The sequence below is a fragment of the Melospiza georgiana genome, chromosome 6, assembly GCF_028018845.1.
Source record: "Melospiza georgiana isolate bMelGeo1 chromosome 6, bMelGeo1.pri, whole genome shotgun sequence".
Taxonomy (NCBI): Eukaryota; Metazoa; Chordata; class Aves; order Passeriformes; family Passerellidae; genus Melospiza; species Melospiza georgiana.
Genome location: NC_080435.1, coordinates 36,325,202 through 36,345,376, shown reverse-complemented (window position 1 = coordinate 36,345,376; position 20,175 = coordinate 36,325,202).

The window sequence follows — 20,175 nt, the reverse complement described above, 5'->3', positions numbered from 1 at the left end:
GAAGTATAGCGATGATTTAATATCATTTATGTAAGGTATCTTTATGATGAAGAGCTGCATGAATTTTTTTGCCTGAAGATATAGCTTTGTTATGAATACATACATGTGTGTTTATGTATGACTGAGACCAGTTGAATCAGAAGCTAATTTCTAAAATCCAATCTTTTAAATAAGAATGTAAAGCATATTAACTTGAGTATAATATTCAATGTATTTTTGAAATGTGATTCAAGCTTATGAATATATGTGATAGGATTTTACTGATATCCTAAAAGCCAGGCAACTCTTGAACATGCCCAGACTGTCTGAAAAAAAAGGACAGGGTGATTATGCATTATTCTGTCATTGATTGCTAAAAGCAGACTAGCTGTTCCTCTTGTTAGTCTAAATTTTAAAGAAAAATAAGAAGTCCCTGCCTTGACTGCTAAAATTAATTCTTTTTTTTTGGCACTGTGTTGAAAAGGCTACATCTAAGTCTTTTTTCTCTCAGGAAATCAATTATTTTTCCATTGTTTAGTACCTCGCCTAGCAGACTGCATGCCACCCTGGCTCACAGTCCCAGCCTTCACCGCCACTTTATTAGTACAGCTTCTCATAGACCATGTTCATTCCATTTTTTGCCCTTAGCCAGCCTGTTCCTGCAGAGACCTCTGCAAAAAGGCTCAGTGTGGCAACACGTGGCTGCCATACTTGAGGCAGCATCTGCCTTGAACTTTCCAAACTGCAGGCTTTTGGCTCGTCCCGCGCAGATCCGTGTAAACTTTGCAAATGTCAAGAACAGCATGTAGGAAAAGTTTTGTACCCTGTTTTGTAATGCCTTTTTCTGGTTGCAAATATTGAAGTAAAGACAGGAAACACTATGAATTTTAATTTCCTTCTGGTTCTAGTTCTTTTCTGTTCAGACATATGGAGGAGGTTATTGAAATTCTGATTCTGCAAGTTTCTCTTGTCATCACTTGAAAAAAATTTTAGTAATGGAAAAGCCGTGTTAGTTGCAGGACATTCTACCCACATCTTTACTTAAGCAAGACTCGATTCCATGTACTTCCCAAATATTCTTGCAAACTTGCTTCATAAATTTGTAGAGCAGAGAGATTATACTAGCTCCCAGGAGATGGTAAAACATTTTGCAGATTTTTTTTTTCTGGCTTATTCTGAGGCTTTTCCACATTGTATATAGTGTCTGTACAAGAACAGAGGGTTTAACCTGTTGAAATTTAAGCTGAAAGTCAACATCCCAGATCCTTCCTTGTTATCTACTGAGTAGAATATCTGATGGTACTTCAGGGAAGCAGAAATAGCTAAAACTCTTTTCTACCTTTTAGACTCAAGACTGTATGAAACTTACAGGGATGTTGTGCAGGTGGGAGCCCATGTTGTGAGAAACAGTTGCCAGTGCTTTAAGAACCCAGATAAAAGTTTGATTTTTCATGGAGAAGCAAAATTAGCAAAGGACTAGTCAGGTGTTTTGCCTTTACTGCCTATTAGCATTTGCCAGTAAGTAGAAGACCTCTGAACAATCTATCAGATAGGCTTGTTTCAACTCATGGGCAATATCCCCTTAAACAGTGAAGATGGTGGTTCCCAAAAGTTTAGGAAGATCAAGTCTTATCTCTCAGTTGTGAGAGCTGATGGAGGAGCTTGGACCATGGTGAAGACCCAGTTAATAACCAGGAGAGAGTTGGTGCTTTGTTGAAATTCAAATGCACAGGATACTTGGAATTCTCTTACACTTTGTAACACATTACAATTTTGTTACAAACCCATTTCCTGCAGGAAAAATATTAGAAGGGTCCCTGTAATACAAGAAAATATTAGAAGGGTCCCTGTAGTCCACCTCCTTTTGCTGAGGAGGTGTGGTGACTGTACCAGCACCGTGCTGTTCAGTTGGTTTCTGCTTAGTTTTTTAAACTCATACTTACCAACTGGATCTTCATATTTAATTAATATCAAATTAATATCAGTGCACTCTTTAATAGGTATATTTAAGTTCTTTGGGACCATTTTAATGAGATATTATTAGCAGCTTCAGAACTGCTTAATTAAAATGCTGGTATGATCCTTAAATCAAATACGGGGTTTTGAACAAAAAAATGTTTACTTTCTATGCTACTTTTTAATAACCCCAAATCATGACTTCAGGTAAATTGCTACAATGCCTTTAGCAATATAGATATAAAGCATTCTTTCAATGAAGAATAGCTGTATGTAATTTTTTCTTTTAAGATAAGGCTTTGTTATGAATACATATGTCAGAGTGTTATGTGTGTGTTTATGTATGACAGAACCCAGATCATTCCATCAGTCAGTGAGGGACAGTCAGTGAACAGCACAGGCATCAGCATGCTTGTGGCTGTCAGATTTGTTTTGTCTGGTGTGTTTTCTCTTGGAGTTTAGGTTTACCTCACTTAGCTGTAACAATAACTGTTTAATGACCAGGTGGCTGTTTTCTAGTTTTAGTTCTATTTACCTTTGTATAACTGTGTGGAATAATTATTGTTTATAGTCTTGGTGCTAGCAGACATTAGAAATATGGGGTTTGATGATGATGCAGTGTAAAGGGCTTATAGGTTAGGGTTGACTGCAGAGATTTTATAGGTGTGAGCACAGGCTAATGAACAGAGGCTCCATGAATATCCACCAGTGGACAGTTGCCAAAGGAAATACAAACTTAGAAGCTGAACAAAGGTAATTTTTGGGTAACAGAAAGTGTGAAAAATAATATCTAACACATAAAATGCACCTTATAAAGGAGAATTGTTTGTAACTGAAGTTATGAACCAGTAAAAAAAAGATCAATGTCTAAAATGTGTTAAAATCCCTTAGAAAAGTGTGCCCAAGTGACCACTTTCCACTTGGGAAAGTGAGTGAGGAGAAAGGGAAAACTGTCAATAGCAACATCCAGTGCCTCTATCAATATCACCACACTCCTCCTGCTGAAGACGTCAGTGTTCTGCCATATTTCCAAACATTTTCCCTTTTCACCAAATCTGTTGACCTTAAGATCAAGGAGCAGTGGAAGGGTGGAGAGAACACCAGAAAAAAGGAGAGGTATATGATGGGAGGTCTTGCTGGGTAACATCTTTTAACTGTAGTACCATTAAGCAACTCTTTTTTTGTTTCAAGTGTGTTCCTACCTCTGTAACTGAACTAATAGTAGTAGTGGTTTGTTGTATTTTGGCTGCGCTTAAAATTTTTTTAAATTACACTAAAGGTAAATTTTTTGCCTGACATTTTATCTGTAACAAGTTTAATGAGTTTTAAGGAAGTTAAATTGTTTTGCATCTACACAAAATGCTAATGCAAAGTATTTTTACCAAAGGTTTGGCCCCAACAATAGAAATCATTCAATCCTTTTGTTGAGGAGGCATGATGACTGTGTAATGGCACCATCCTAATAAGTTCCTTTCTGCTTAGTTTCCTCAACTTGTAATTACAAACTTGATTTTAAAAAATTAATTAATGCACCTTTTATAAGTGTATTTAAGTACTTTGGTTTTGGAGTAAGTGCTGTGTTGAGCAAATGTAGAGAAGTATTGCTAGATTGATTTTTTCTTCAGGAGTTTTCTCTGTTATCCTGCCAACTTTTGCAACTAAGAACAGATTATCTCTTCCTGTTACAATAGCAATCACTCTCTAATTTATGTCCCTGCTTCTTCCAAAGAGCAATTAATAAAGCTAAAATAAAACCTGCATAAGTCGTACCTAAGGTGTCTAGCATGGATAAACAAATTGCAAAAAAATGTAGTTTTCTTATATCTCAGTAAATATGTACAGCAATACAAAATGGGGAGCTTGGGGATATGGTTATCAAACGGTCAGGATCTTAAATTTTCTACAAGTTAGCATTTTTAAGGCAGGAAATAAAAGCTATTTATGACATGGTGGGATGTGTAGTCCCTACGTTTCATGAGCATTTGAGAGTATTATGAAAAGAAGCCTGTTGATTGTTGGATATGGAAACCACCTGTATTAAATATTTGTAGAAATCTATGGCCTATCTATTCCACATAAAAATCTCTGCATCATGGCTAAAGTCAACACATATATTCACATTAGTTGCTCCAGCACTAAGCCTAGGTGCAAACACCACATTTCTATAAAATTATGTGAGTGATAGAGATAGGAAATAAAAAAGTATATTGGAAAATGGATATATATATTTCGTTTTTAATAAAATAAATAGTTCAGTTTTGATAATGGTTTTATTTATTAATTGACATGAATGTTTAGAAAATATTGAACAGTGAAATAAGGAAAAATGTTTTATTTGAAAATGAAGTAGAAAAGTATTTTTAAATGAAGAATCAAGATTTCCATTTACAAAATTTAGGAAAAAAACCTGTTGTTTTAACTCCTGACAAATGGAAAATTTCTGGTGTTAGTTATAGTAGTGGTGAACTCTGTTTACCATTGAAATACTATTGCTCACTTCTAGCTTGAATTTATCTATTCTTATCTTACTGAGCTGAAACATTTGTTTATCTATTTGTGACTCTAAGAAAGTTTTTGTATGATAAGAGAACAAACTGTCTTTTGCTGAAAAGTTTGTGACATCCTCACATACACTTTTCAGTTTCCTCTGAATATTTCTCTGCTTTACAATATTTTAAAAATAATGATAGGATTCAATATTCCAATATCTATCTCACCTGCTTCATACAAAGGAATAAAGTCTCATCTATTTGGCTACTAGCTAGTTTCTTATTCATTTACTGCTGACCTGTGTTAAGGTCTTGGTTGCAATCTTACAGTTTAAGGTCAGACTTAGTTATTCACCACAAACTCCAAATCCTGGAATTACTTCATCAAGATAGAGTCCCTCCATTCCCGCCTGTAAAGTTTTAACTTCAGTACTGTTTAAAGAGGCTTTTGACCTTGAACAGGCCTTCAGTGTAGAATTACATCTACCATTAATCTGAATAGTTTTCTATCTCAGCCTTCAATTTTCACATGCACTTCACTTATGAAATCAATTTTTGTATGTCTTAAGGTATATTAATTAATGTCTTATTCCAGGATTGTATCAGTGCAATATCTGGCAACTAGGAAATATCAGGCAGGGAAAATGTCCTTTGTGACCTTGAATAGCCCAGTATTTATTGTTCTTCAATACTTTGTAATGTTTTGTGGGATAGTTTTGGAGTTGGTCACAGTCAAAATCTCATTTTACTGTGCATGTGACTGGACCAGCATAATTTTGTCATTTCACATTTTAGACCTCTCGTATGTTGGTTCATTTTCTCTCTCTGTATCCTGATCTCCCAAAAATGTGCAGCAAGGCTAAATTTTTTCACATTATAAGTCATTCCTATAATACCCTTGCACTCTGCTGACTTTACATGGTGGCAGATTTGGCTAAACAAGTGTATAAATGAGGATGCATAGAGGAGAATTTTCTTAGGTATTTCAATATCTTCATTTTATTCATCTTTTCTGCTTATGGTGGATTTATAAAGGGAGGTCAATATCCCATGAACTTAAGAGCTTTCATTAATTTTACTTTTTTTGTAAAGAAACGATGTAATAACACAGCAGAGCTGAGGGAATGAGATTATAGTCCTGAACCCATTGCCTTTGCAATTAAGCTCCTTGAATTACTTAGTTTTCAGTTCTGTTAAAATTTAAAAGATTGTGACAGACTGAAGCATGAGGACTCGCCTATCATTGCAATTTGTGAAGAACTATCCAAAGTGCATGTTTATAAAATAAAAGTAATATCTACATAGTATAATATTATTGCATCAATGCTTTCAAATGACATATCAGAAGTTCATGGGCATCTACAAGAGAGGTAGATGAATATTGCATAAAAACATCACAATGGAGGCTCTGTAGACTGCATAGAGGCAATATTTGGCAGCTAGATTTTCAGTACATCAGTGTGGGTAATATCCACGAATGAATATTGTTGTCTAGTGATCTGGTTATAAATAATGAGGAGTCATGACCAAGATGTGCTCCAACTTGGGATCCCACCCCTGAGGTGAGCTTGTGAATACCCAAAGTCTGAATCATACTTTTCTGTCTTGCCCTGTGAATGTTTAAGCAGTTACATTGAACTACTTTATATGGGGAATATCTCAGTAAAATCCCCTTGGCAGAATCACTTTCTCTAAATAACACAGAGAAGTGATTTTAATTCAGGTCTCAAACATAACGTATATGATTTAGAGTACCTCCTCAACTAAGAAAAATGAGATAATGCTTTTCATGTCAGATTTTATGAGCTTATTATTTATTTACATTTAACATTGAAATTAAGTAAGCATTTTATATTGGAAAATGATAAAGAAGTTTCTAATCTAGCTAAAACATTAATTGCTTTTCATCTGACTGTCAAATTAAAAAAGTAAAAAAATAATTTCTACGCACAGTAAGACTGAGCTACATCTAGCAGGTTCATGCGCAGCCCACCTCACCCATGGCTGCTCATGTTAGCAAGGCAGTAGTAACTGGCCATTTCGTTGCTCAGAAGGAAGGCTGATGAGGTTTCCATAATACACTGGGAGTGTTGAGAGTGTGGGTTTGAACACTGGTTGGTCAAAAAAAACCTCAAGGCACAAAGACTCTTGACTTGCAGTATATCTCACTGATTATGTAGATTTATTGTAAATTACTGGTTTTGAGGATCATTTACAGAATAGGAGTTCATGGGATTAATATATTTTACAATTTGTGATAAAATCACCAATCTAATTAGTTCCTTATATTTCTGTGCTTTAGTGAGGCTGTTAAAGAGACACTTTTTAGAGTTTAAGTATTCTTTTAAAAGTATAATTCATGAAATCTTCATAATGAATGGAAGCTTGCCTCCATTTTAAATATCAGTATTCTGCTTAATATGACTTACCTTCCACACTTCCTTGTTTGTTCAGAGCAGACAGGAAGATACCAGCTGTTACAGGAAAACTGCTCAGCTCATGCAGCTTAAATCAAATCATCATCAAAGTGGTTTATTGATTCATCACTGACATGCAATTAACCAGCAACCAGTGAACTACATGTTCATCCTCTGTATCAGCCACACAGCAGACAAATGAAAATACAAGGTACTTGCAAGCCATTAAAAAGCATTACAAATTTCTAGGCAACCTTGAAAGCTAACACCAAAATGTCCTATGCACCCCCTGCTTTGCTCCATCCCTGGCAGGGTGGGCAACCAGCACTGGGCATGTGCCTTCTTCCCTGGCTTGCTAGCAGGGGTGAGTGCTCCTGCTCTCTGTCCCCTGGCAAAGCCCCCTCCCCAGGCACACCTGGCCTGGCATGCTGCTCCTGTTAGATCCTCTCCCTGCCTGCTGCCAGTGCTCCACTGGCAGACTGCTCAGCCTGGCTCTGCAGGGTGGCTTTGAGGGTGCTGCATCACTCCTCCAGTTTGTGCTCCAAGGTCTTTTTCCACAGTTACAAATTTTCGTACTTCATGTTTCTTTTGAAACTGTCTTCTTTTTGATTTCAACCTTGAAGTTCCCCAGTTATGTTTGTATCCACCTGACAGTTCTTTATCTTGGTCAAAATGATGTCTCAGACATTGTGGGGTGCTCCATACAAATACTCTGCTCACATTTGTGTTTCTGCCCCAGCAGCTGGTCCTATCTGAGCTGTAAAAATTAGGTTTGGGCTGTGCAGGTGCTTCCATGGTCGATTAATGTATAGAATTGAGACAAAATACTCGTATGTGTAGTACAAGGAAAAACTGTCACCATTGGAGCATCATGGCAGAATCGATTTATCTGTTTTAATGAGCATTAACTGAGAGGCCATCAAGTATGAAAGCAGTGATGTGCAAATTAAAAAAGATTATTATCTGCAAGAAAAAATGGCTGGGATCAAGAAATCTCCTAAAATAACAACTGATCAAAACAAATATGATTTGACAGAGTCACTTATCATCTACTTGAAGTGATTATAGTTTCTATTGATTATAATGAAAGAAAAATGGAAGATTTACTATATTATTTGTAGGGAAATTATATGGAGCTTGTGAAGTGGAAAGAAAGCTTTGTCATTGTATAAACAGTGAGTAGCCGCTCTTGTCTGTCATCTTTGTTTCTTTTTCATTCCTGGTACTTAATGTTTTATAGTAATTTTTCTAATAAAAATCTGTGGGTTTTTTTAAAGCAATCAAGTTTTCTGTGCGGGACTTCTTTATTTTTTAAGGGAAATAACTTCTTATTGATGTGTAAGAGAATCAGGAAAGATCAGTAGTAGAGCTTATGTTTAAGGATTGCAGATTTTAAGGAAAAAACACATTTTTTCATTTGTCATTATAGTGGCAGAACTAGAACTGGATCACAGCTTTTCATGAAACATTGGCATTAGAAAAGTTTAATTTGTGGATATTTTACAGAGGTGTATATATTAATGACATAAAAAAAGTTGGTGGAACAGGAATCACTTGCCAAGGATGAAATTTCTCATAAAATATTTGAGATACACCCATGTCAGTGTTACCTGTTGATCAAATAAGTGCCAAACCCCCTGTGGGCTAGAATGTAAGAAAATAAAGATAGTGCAGAAGGCAGTCTCACCCCTGAGGAGTTGCAGCTCACCAATCACCAAAGATTAGCAACAGGCCTGCCCTTATCAGGCCACAGCTGTGTCCAATAAGAAGATGAATCCTGTCAAAGAGTGGCTTAGCTGGGTGAGGAGAGGGTTGGAGTTTGTTGGCTGTGCTATGAAGAAGGAGTCTGCTGTGAGAAGGTATGGGACTTTTGCAATAAGATGACAACAAAACCCAAGACCTTGTTCTCCTTTATTCAGTGCAATGACCACTGTACGCTGCCCATAGCTGTCCAATTTCACTGGCCATTGTGTTTGCATTGTAGTGGCCCAGTGCTGCAGAGACTGGGGGCAAACAATCCAAGCCAGGTTGTGGAAGGATCAGATGCAACCAGACTGGGAGAAGTGGGTTGGAGAGCAGATTCATCCAGTAACATGCATTTGGCTGGTTTCCATGCCACATCCACCTGGCCCTCGTGAAAGCTGCAGCTGAATTTATCTGACCATATACAGCTCAGAAAACTAATAGTTGAAATGAACTTGATGCTACTTCTTTCCAAATGCAAGGACAGGTACTCTTAATTGTGTTGTTGTTTCTAAGACCTAAAAATTGAAGCAGCATTGCAAAATAATAAAAATTACAGGTCCTTTTAAATTGATTTATAGTTACACTTCTGGAAACATGGTTTTACATTAATTGAGATGGTGATTTGATAACTGCTTCAATGTGTTGAAAAGCAATGACATTTGAGGGAAGGGGAAAAATATTTTCTAAATGTCTCTTCTTTGAAACTTGAAAAATTATATATAAAATAATAGATATTCAATGAATTAGAAAATGGTAGAGTATGCTTTTCTTAGCCCACAAATCCCCTTTTTTTATAGGGGAAGAGAAAAGCTATTTTTCTATTTTAAAAGAATTATTGTTTCTTATTTTAAAAGGTTAGTTGATTCGAATAAGAATCTGCATTCTGATTGTATGGTTAAGCCAAAAAAAACCACAGCTAAGTGTTTGAAATGTTGTTTTATCTTAAAGGGAAATATTTCGTCATTCTAGAAAGGAAGAAAAATACTAATTTGTTTTTCATGTAATTTTATTTTAAGTATACAAATGTGTTATCCAAATTTTGTGATCAAAAATACTTTGCTTTGGGTAGGAAGTTCATTTGAATCCCCTTTGCTCTCATTGCTTTCAATGCTCACTGTTGTGTTTGTATTTTAAACAACGTCAATGCAATGACATTGTTAATGTGGTGGGCTGGCTTTGGGTAGTGGGTAAACTCCCACCCAGACATCCCCTCATTTCCCCCATTTGAAGGTGACTGTGAGTGACACAGGGCAGACCCTGACATCCTTCCACACAGAACATTCCTGCAGTATCCATGCCACCAAAACCTAAAATCTAGGAGCAAATTTTGTACCTGATCCTGCACAGTTGTTCTGACATAGAGAAAGAATAATCAAATATTGTGGATGAACATGTTGAGTAGCATTTTTATGATAAATCAGTGCAAATGCACAAGAAAGAAGACTTCCAGACACACTATGGCAAATTGCACACCATGAATTTTGCTTGTAGATTTCAGGTATTTTTACACAGGGCAATAGCTGGAAAGAATTTCACAGCAGCAGAAACTTCAGACTAGGCTAACATATTATTGTATCTTACTCTAAGAAAATTAATAAAATTCTATGGCATCCTTTATCTCTGAAATTCAGGAGTCAATAATTATCCTTTTTATCAGTGACACTGACAAGTAAATCTCAGTCTAGACTTTAATACCCACTCAAAAAGAGTCCTGATTATGTTCCTACATGTCTATCCTCTTCTCTCTTCCACATTATTAAATCTGGGTACATTTGACTATTGCTCTGCATTTGTGGTAATGCAATATAAAGGATGATTTTGAACTTTATCCATTTCAGAAGGCTGACATGCTTGAAGAAAAGATATAGAGCATGCGCATACTATGTCATGCTTTCAGAACAGTGAAAATGGAACATACATGAGGTTATAAATGCTATAAAACCATCTGCTCTGATTCCTTACTTTTGGAGAAAGATTCTTCAAAAACAAAAAATTGACTTTCAGGGGGAGATATGTTTCCAGTTTTCAGTGTCTCAGAAATCTTCCTTTTAAAATATTGCTTGAGATACCTAAAAGTCTGCAAAAAACTGCAGGAACAAAGCTATCAAGTGTCTTTCTCTCTCACTTTTACAAGTGAAATAAGGTCTGTACTGTGCTACCTTCAACCAGTGTGAGCAACTGTATTTCAGGGAGTTAATGAGAGGCTCAGAGAGGGGTAAGGAAAGTACGGCCTGGGCACAGCTCTCTTCACATTACTACTGACTGCAGTGTCCAGCCCCAGACTGACGGATATGCTGTCCCTTTTTCCACAGGGCTGTACAGGGTGGAGATGTGACAAGGAAACTGGCCATTGTCAGCTCATGTGAAATCACAATGAAGGTCACACGTCTGCAGTCTTCACTGTGATATAGCTGGTGTCAACACTTCTTCTCACTGCTGCTTTATCTCATTTAAAACTGCAGTGCCTGGCTTCCCTGAGGACTTTCGACAGGGTGGCTAATGCATGTATTACAGTATAACATCACTCTTTTTTTTTTTTTTTTTTTTTTTTGACAGCACAGACAAAGCATTGAAAGCACCTATTTGGAAGAGTAGAAGACATTTGAACTTCTGTCCTGTCTCGGAGGTTTCACTAAAGTAGAGGATCATTCATTTTGTAGACAATTTTGAAAATCCTATGGTAAAAACTGCAAGGAATTCACTTTTCAGCTAGTGGGCAAACTTTTTCTTGCAATGAATGACTGTACTGAGAAAATATTCCATTTGTATAGCTTGCTGCTTGTTTTACAAAAATATTTACAAGCGAGAGGTTTTTTTCCTTCAGAACAAATCTGTTCTTTCTACTTCATGTTCAACTGAAGTCATAAAACACTAACATGCATCACAATTTCTAGCTGGCAAAAAAATTGTGGTTATCATTCATTCAAGCTTGGACAAAGGACAAAAATGTGAAGTTTTTAAGGACTTAATGTTATGTTTTTTTAAAGGACTTTTTTTCCAAATTTTTTTTGAGTGCCTCATGAAGCATGAACTTCATAACTTCTGTGTTACTCAAGGATGGATGGATATTCAATAGGCTAATATTTACCAGGTTAGAAAAAGATTCAAACCGTGTGAATATTTGTTCATTCCTGTTGGCTTAACGAAACTGACAGTCGTGTCACATTTTATCATGACATGCACCAGACAAAGAACAGCATTTAAAAAGCCGGTTCAAAGCAGCATGTCATGTACAGCAAAAACTGTAAGGAGATATTGTCTGACTTTGAATGGGGGGTAAAAAGCTCTACTGCCTTCTGATTTTCTTTAGTAAGAAATGTCTTATGCCCAGCATTTGAAGCATATTAAAAGTTGCCTGGCTTTCTGCTGCAATATTTTCTTGTTTTACTAATTCCCTGGGTTTCACCATACCAAGTTGTATTAACACCTTGCAGTTGTAATGGCATGGTTGAGAGCCTCTTCATAAAGATTATGGGACAAACAGGTACAGTGGGTGCCACTGTGAGAGTTTACTATAACCAACCCCACCAGGATGATGACACTGATGAAGGTGTCCTCCTCCTTCAAGGAACAAAGGGGTACCTCTAAATCACCTGCCCCTATCCTTTCTGGGCACTTTTGCCAGGTGTAGGGTGGGAATGCCACACAGCTGGTACAAACAGGCTCAGAAGATAACTAGAACATCTGGATAACAACTTCATGGTACCTGTACTGAGAGCGATGACCGGTGCAGGTTCCCTCCTTGATTTGATGCTTGTTAAGAGCAAAGGTGTCATGAGCAAAGGGAGTGGCAGTGCTCTTGGCCACGGTGTACACCAAGCAGTTGAATTTAAAATCTCTGGTGACAGGAGGAAAAGTGGCAGCAATGCTTTAACCCTGGACACAAGGCAAATAGACTGCTCAGGAAATTAGTAAGATCCCCTGGGAAAATGCCTTTGAAGGTTCATCAGTGCTGATCATGTTTTCTATGTAGTTTTTCAGTAAAAATATTGCAGGTTCTATTTTTTCAATTGACTTAAATAAAGAGTAAAATTTCCCAGTTGATATCTAGTTTTAATATTCAAATATTCATTGAAAATGCAGACTTTGTGTTCAATTCTGTGGTGCTCTTATACTGGCTGTATGTCTTTGGTATGTTCCTCTCACTTTTTTTTCACTCTGTGATGTAAAATAACAACCTCCAAGAATTGCATGAGAGCTGTATCCATGTCAGTAGTGACACATCTTTTCTCCAAAACCATTGTCCAGTCTTTTGTATTTGAAAATGCCTTTGGTTGAAGGTAATTATTCTGCATTTCTAGGTCATAGTTTGCTATAATGAAAAGGGAGTAATGTAGGATGAGCCTTGAGCCTAATTCCAGAAAAAATCACCTTCAAGCAAGTTCTACCAAATGGTGAACATTTGCTCTATTTATAATTAGTAGGAGGGAAGGGGAAAAGGAAAGTGTCATTTTTCTCTGAGTGTGGATTACTTACAGACATTCTGTTTCCTACTACCAAGGTCTTGTGGTAGCTCTTTTTTTTTCCATTACCCCACAGCTATTCATTAGCTGATGTGCCAATGTCTGTCACAGTTTCTCCTGTGGGACAATGGTGTCTTAATATTTTAACAACAGCGCAGAGATGTAATTATCTGTAAATAATTTAACATGTGTTTCATCCATGTGGAAGCTATCCAATCAGTCAAAGCAAAAAACTCCCTACATTTCCTATCAAAGTTTGAGTCTTCTGCAATATGTTTGTTGTCATCTTTGGATTCTCAAAATCCTTCATTAGATATTTCCTCCCACAAATATTTGGAACACCAAACCATCTTACATTTCTGGGGACAAATTCAGACATGATGTGAATAAGTACATCCTGAGAAATTTGTAATATTTAAACCATATATCGTATTAGAGTATCACTGAGTATTGTGTGCCTCGTTAATATTTATTACCTATATTCAGGAAGAACATACACAACTTTAATTAAAAGTTTTTAAAGATAAGACTATTAATTATGCTGGCTATATCTTTTCTTCTCTCTGATCAAGCAAGCATTCAAAAATTAATTTTCATCAGCCTCATTTTGCCGTGATTTTTCTTCCTTTGCACTTTACCATGACAGTTTTGTAAAATGAGAATGAGATGAAAAATTAAAACATTGTTCACTGCATGGGCATTCAGAGAGAGAGGAATTTATTTCCCTGACACCAGCCTCCAAAGGGTCCAGAAGAAGCAGTCAGATCTGTGCTGAACGTTACTGCTAGCTTATTCACACGTTAGTAATGTCTGCCATCAGTTTATGATGCATCTAGCTCCTAAAATAAACTGCCTAGAAATAAGTGAGTAAATGTGAGTAATCCCAAGGAATATAATAGCATTATTTCTTCTTGGGAAGACTGGAATGCATATACCTCTTTCTAGGACCAAGGTTAGAAAATCCTTTGGAATGGAGGCCTTATCTCCCTATATGCAAAGAGTTTACCATTCTCTGGAGGATATATTCATGTGTATAAATGACATATTTGATTCATGTTTGACAAAGTTTGCAATAAGACATTTCCAATATGTATAATTTTTAGCTAGAAGAGGAGCTGACTTCAGCTATTTTGAAAGTTTAAATTTCACTTAAGACAGTGAAAGACCGCATATTTACCTGAGCATGTGTGTGTGTGGGACAATTTATGGGTAATCTCACTTTGCACTGCAATCTCAAAGGTTTCCCTGCGATTCTGAAGTAAGAATAATGTGAAGAATAATTTCTGCAGTCCTCAGAGTGAAAATCAGTCTGTGCATATATGTCTATAACAGAGAAATTTATTAGTTAGAGCTAATACGAGCCAGGAAAATCTATGCTTAGGAGGGATATACTTGACACAGCATAACTTCTAGCTACTATGGCTGGAAGATAATGATTAAAGAGATTCCAGCTTGTTTAAAAGTGTTAATTACACTCACTTTCAATGAGGTAGGAATAATAAGCATGAATATATTTGTCCAAAATTTCGCTTATATGAGTGTGCTCATACAATAGAAAAGTGTAAAGAATTTGAAATTAAGGGATTTTTAGCAATAAGTGAGCACTGTTATTAGTTACTGAATGAATTTCTTCTGCTTTAGTATTGTTGCTATGCAAAAAATCACATTCTTTGAGCAACCGGATGGAAGATATATTGAACTGTTGAAATATATTAAGCATAAAAGCATTCTGAGTGTAAAACACTAAAAGATGGAAGGCCAAATCCTGAGGTTTTTTTTAACATAATTTAATATTATAATGGAGCCTCACTAATGAGAACCTATCTGACACTCCAGTGTCAGCTCCTAAAAAGCTAATGGAGCAGCAGCAGTAAGGATTCACAGGGCTATGAATGGTACTGCAGACCACACTGGTGATTTGAAGTCGTATCTTGTGTGCAGGATATGTTTTAGATGTATTTGAATAATATTTGTGAATAATATATAAGTTAATTTTTTCCCAGTTAATTATCAAATGCATTATTAATGAACACGTATTATTCAATTGACATTTTATAAACTCAAATAATTTATGTAAATAGATTAATCTATATTTTTTCCCCTTTTCTCTGTGGTTTTTTTCCCTCAGTGAAGACAACTTCTACTAAATTTTGTTTTACCATTGAAAGGATTCAATTCAATTTGTTTTTATTGTACTGTTAACTTGCATTTCTAATGTCCCCATGGGAAATCACTGTAGTGTCATTAGTGTGCTTTAAATTCACATTGGAGCTTAATTTACAGTAATGTGACTAAAGAAAAAACTTAGTAAGTACATATGGTTTTTTCACTGAGGTTTTAATCTTAAAACACGCATATTCTTCCTTGTTCCTTTAGCTACAGCAAATAGTTTAACTGTCAAGTTAGGTATGATTGGAATAGAAAGCTGACTATGGAATTAAATTATTTTTTCTTATTATTTTGTTATACCAACTCAAAATATTTACTATCAGGAAGTCTCCAATTAAAAAGAAATAATATGTTACTGAAGTATGCAGTGTTTAAGTGTATGTATCTTAATCTGGGTGTTGTATGGATATGTAAACGTATGAGTTACCTTGCAATTAATGTAGATTTAATGAGGAACTTTGACTATTTATAGTTTTATAATTCAGGAGGCATCTCCTTCCTCTCTATCAGGATTATAAGGATTTGATTTTGGAGGACATATTTTCTTCATGTGTGAGTACATTGACAAGTGCGGTGGAGCCCTGATAACTGATATGTCTCCATAATCTTGTCTAATTGACATCTTGGACATTTTTGAGTTTTCACATTGCCAGCTGCATTGAGGAAGCGTTGCTAGATGATAACATGCAAAGCTTGTTTCCAGAGCTCAGAGGAAATAAATAGTCTGTTCTTTGGAGCGCAGTCTGTGAGGGATAAAGTCGTACTAAGCTGTAGAATGGTGAAACTCTGATGCTTTAAGTATTGGATAGGGAACAAATAACAGGTGGGGCCATGCCATCATACAGCTATTTTTGTAATTGCATCGTTCTTTTCTGAAAATATCTCAGAAGGAAAACAATCCCCAGCAATCCATTCAGTAAATGGCAGAAATAATGATCCTAGATCCAGTCAACAGATGTCCAATGTCCTGAATTGTCCATCATTGCAGTATTTCTGGCTCCTCTCTGTACCCTCTACTACTCTTGCTGTAGGAGTGGGAACAGCCTAGAATAATGTGCCTACTTTTTTTTCTTTTTTTTTTTTTTTAAGTGTTTCCATAGATGGGTAAGGCTCTAGAATGAAATACACAGTTATAAAAAGGTAATGAGACAGAAATTATGTCACGTATGTCTATCAACCTGGCTTCAACGTGTTTGTGCTAACATAGATTTCAGGAACACACTGTATTATACAGTGTATCCTGAAACTGTTCTAGCACATTTGGTGAAGTCACTATTCTACTTGGTTAAAAGTTAAAGGAAGAGTAGAGCAGTGAGGATTGAGCAGAGCTGCTAGTAGACAAAATACTTAGAAACTTTACAGCCTCAATTATTATCTTTATTTCATCCTTACCTGCTCACAACTTCCCTATGGCTGATACCCAATCCAGGGCCACTGAGGCCAATATAAAATTGCTACGGACATTAATAAGAGAAGGATTTCCTTTATATTGAAAAGATTATATTTAATATTAAAAAAATTGGCAATAAAGTGAGTTTCAATTGGAAAAGTAAACAGTGTCGACATATCTTTGAAAATTCCATTCTGAACAAACAGTAACTGCAAAAAACCCTCTAAAAATGACTTACATAAGTGACATTTATTGTGAATAGGATATATGATCAGAAACTGGTTGAAATAACAAGAGTAATAGAAATATAACAAGACTTATCAGAATTAGGTATGTCTAGATAGATGAAAGTAAAAAGGTCACTTTTTCTCTCTTTGGTTGTTTACTTTGATTTTAAAGGAAGGAGTGCAATCTCTGAGGATTTTAAATATAGTGGCATAATGAAAGTGAAAATAAACCCCAAAAAATTCTCAATAAAATCACTGAAAATGCAAAAAAGATCTCTTGGGAATATGATCTAGGGGTGAAATTGCATAGTTAAAGTGTCAGTCAAAGTAAAGAGTCTTATTAAAAGCATAACGTTGAAATTTCCTGATGAGAAATATAGACAGAAAATACAGCAAAAGATCTATGTTGCTTTATGACATCACTTTAAGGACTTGGAAAACAAACAGAAAATACAAAATAATAGAAAAGATCTGAATGTAAGGTGATAGAATAAGAATAATAGAACAATCAGACCAGGTAAGTCACAAGAAACATTTTCAAGCAATAAAATGTAATAGGAAAGACTGTATAAATAAATTGAAAGAACAAAATGGCTTACTCATCAGAAGGAAAAGAAAATAGTGGGCAACATAGTGAAGACAGATGCATGGAGTTCTTTTTGTAAAGTATTTGTAAAAAAATCTATGGTGATTGATTCTTAAAACTTTTGAAGGTTGTAGGAAGTACAATAGAAGAAGAAGGGTGAAATGAATTGTAGGTTAGTCAAATGATAAGAAAGTTTATGAGACATCACCTGGGGGCTGTGGGTGAAGTTAACTATGACTTGATCCCAAGTGGGAAAATAAAGGCTTGATCTTATCATATCTGGTGTTATGTAACAAGGCAAGAAAGATGATGTAGTAAATGAGCTGACAAAATTTCCACCAGCAGTAATTTCTGTTAGCATTTTTGCTTTTTTAAACTATAACACACAGAAGCCCTTCCAAGTACTGAAAAAAGCCTCTCAATAGGACAACTGGATCTCAGTTTTGGGTTATGAACTAGGGAATAAAAGACTTAGTCAGATAAATGCCCAGTGTATGGAAAATCTGGTTTATGATCAGTGAAGAAATGGATGAAATGTAGACAAATGAAGGAAGACAGCAAAATTCCCCTGTATCCTCTCCAATTTAATTTGAATCTCATTATGTTCTCATACTTTAAAACTCTCCCTTGTATCCACATGACAGCTGTAAGTAGTGAGGCAACACATCTGGTTCTCCACCCACTCCCCAAAGAAAGAATAATGTAAAATAATGTAAAATATTTATGCTTTGTGTTTATGTGTTTACTGTAGCATTTCTATATATATGTAGCACTGAAGAAAAATTTTAATTGATTACAGACATAATCTGGTACCTCAGAACAGCCTTGAAAAGGACTAATTGTTGAAGAATATAGTGGGAGCATGATTTTTTATACCTCCACTACCCTACACTATGCTTATAGACCAGAGGCACCAATGTACTGTATTAATGCAAAAAAATGTACTAAGGCAGTTTCCTCTTTACTGAAGTAACACAGGGATCTTGTGAGCAAATTTCCGAAAGAAATCTACCTTATAGGGGGTCTTTCTGGACATTGTATAGGTATTAATTTTAAATGGGTGATATTTGTGCCTCTTCTTCAGAATAATCCTAATACACTGAGAAATTCCTGACTGTGACAGATTAGGACTCAGATAAAAGATTAAGATCCAGATAAAAGATTCCAAAATATTTGTCCCATGTGGAATATTTTCTAGTTTAGTCAAGTTAAAATAATCTGACATCCCCCCAAATATCAATTAATTTCTTTGCTTGCACTAGAATCATTGATGTTGTATCTCTATGCACAAACAAATCAATGCCTCTTATTTCATCCAGTTCTAGCAGATTCATGTTCTATTTAACATTAATACATGTGTGCCAATATTTCCCAACTCCATTTCTATTCTTTTGTTTGATTTCATGTTTGGTAAGTGTTTAATGTGTGAGTCCTTATATTACCTTTCACATTAAGTGAGGTAGATATTTATGTTTTTCAGTGGTTAAATTTGATATTTAGAAAAAATTTATTCAATATGATTCTTTAGTAAAACCAAAAAAAAAAAAACTAATCAAATGTGGAATTGTTGTAATTTCTCTATTCTACTGTAATACTTTGTATGAAACTGAGTATGTACTTACACCTGCTTCTGGTGTGGAATCAAAGTAAGTCTCAAGTTTGGTACAACTAAGGTAAAGCTAAAACTCAAATAGTGGAAACTTCTATACTACAAGAAAAAAGACCTCTCAGATTCCTGTTGTTCTTGAGCTTAGTTGTCTTGAAACCTACAAGACTGTTCTAGTAACCACATATTATTTAAGAAAATTATTTAGGACATTTCACTGACAAGCAGATGAAGCCTGTCAATAATTACACTGAAAAGCTCTGGAAGTCTGTGAAGTCAAGGATCCAATAAAAGCTATTTTACCTGTATACCTGTACTGTACTGATTTTTGAATATATGTATATTCAGGATAGAAAACTTAAGGTAGCTCAGCCTCTGTGGAAATAATTCTTCTGTTCATTACAAGCTGTCTGAGTTTGAATTGATTAGACCTCAGAAGAAGAGTAGAGATTTTTATGTCTTTTCTGTGGTCATAGAAACTACTGTAAACAATACAAAGAGTCTGAAAAGACCTATTGTGAGACAGATTGAACTGAGTGTATAGGGGAGTTAATGAATTAGGGTGTTAAACTTGAGCTGTTTTCTGTTTTGCAGTACTACTGGTTTTTGTTTTTTGAGGATTCAACATATTAAATTCTCAGGGGGTCACCCTGTCAGCCTCAGTTCTGTGGCCTGGATTTAGTTGAATCAATCCTAATTGAAATTCTGCACAGGTCTGGTATTCTGTGGAGATTGCAGATGAATGACAGTGCAGTGGCAGGAAAGATAAATATGCTGGCAAATGAGATCCAGGGTCTCCACAGAGGCTGGAATAAATTACTTTACCAATACAGTGGAGGTAATATGCTGGAGAAAGAAAGTGAAATCGAAGCTAGTTTAATACAAGGCTTGTTAAAAAACATATGAAAAAAGAAGCCAACAATACAGTTAAGATTTACTTAAAATACAGATTTCTGATGTGAATGTATTTAGGCCACTTCTTTTCTATTGTGAATAATGATCAATGCATACACTTTAATTTCATTTATGCAGACAGCAGCTTGCACAATTTAAATTCGTGCAGCATTCTGTGTGTAACTTGAGGCCCAGTGGTAACTGTGGTATAGCATATTGATTAGCAATTTGATAAATATATAAAATGGCACAC